The sequence below is a fragment of the Euprymna scolopes genome, chromosome 37 (assembly GCF_053919585.1).
Source record: "Euprymna scolopes isolate OS-2025 chromosome 37, ASM5391958v1, whole genome shotgun sequence".
NCBI classification, from domain to species: Eukaryota; Metazoa; Mollusca; class Cephalopoda; order Sepiida; family Sepiolidae; genus Euprymna; species Euprymna scolopes.
In genome coordinates, this window is record NC_136518.1 from 27,514,484 (window position 1) to 27,515,826 (window position 1,343).

Genomic DNA, 1,343 nt, shown 5'->3' on the forward strand with positions numbered 1-1,343 from the left:
CGACCGTGATGACAGGTCAGATGAAATTGGTTGAGTCCAAATTCAGTTGGAGTGATTGAATTAGGAAAGGTATGAACCCCTTTCCCAAAATACATAAAAATAGTAACATGTTTACTATTGCATTTAGTATTAAATAACTCGAAATAGGAACGATATGTAGTCAAATTGACAAACCAAATCGTTAAAAGATACAATTATATCTGCAAAGTGGTTTTTATCTATATATAAATAAAGGAATAAGTAGTTTGTGAGTATATGCTTGCATATATATATATATATATATATATATATATATATATATATATAGAGAGAGAGAGAGAGAGAGAGAGAGAGAGAGAGAGAGAGAAAGAGAAGGATTATATGGACAAACACATATATATATTTGCATATATATCTATATGTTTATTAATTCATAACTTAATCACTTTTCTTATTATATCCACATTATAAAAGGCAACATTACAAAGGTCAACAGTATAAAAGTCAACAATATAAAAGTCAGCATTACAAAAGGCAACATTATAAAAGGCTATAGTATAAAATTAAACATTATAAATGCAACATTATGAAAGGCAACATTATAAAAGGCAACCATATAAAGGTCAACAGTATAAAAGTCAACAGTATAAAAGGCAAACGTATAAAAGGCAACATTATAAAAGCAACATTATAAAAAACAGCATTATAAAAGGCAACAATATAAAAGTAGACATTATAAAAGGCAATATTATAAAAGGCAACATTATAAAAGGCAACATTATAAAAGACAAAAGTATAAAAGACAACAGTATAAAAGACAACAGTATAAAAGGCGGCAGTATAAATAGAAACAGTATAAAAAGCGACATTTTAAAAGTAAACATTATAAAAGGAAGCAGTATAAAAGGTAACATTATAAAAGACAAAATTATAAAAGTCACCTTATAAAATCCAACATTATAAAGACAACAGTATAAAAGACAACAGTCTAAAAGGCAATGTTATAAAAGTCAAAATTATAACAGGCATTATTATAAAAGTCAACATTATAAAAGGCAATATTCTAAAAGGCAACATTATAAAAGGCAAAGGTGACATTAAAAAAGACATCATTATACAATGCAACATTAAAAAAGGCAATATTATAAAAGACAAAATTATAAAACTCAACAAGATAAAAGGCAACAGTTTAAAGTCTTCAGTATCACAGGCAACAGTATATAAGGCAACAGTATAAAATTCAACATTTTAAAACGCAACATTATAAAAGGCAACAGTATAAATGGCAACATTATAAAATGCAATAGTAACGAGTTCCATCATTTCTTTTAAACAAAATACTTATCATCAACTGCTGTTGTCAT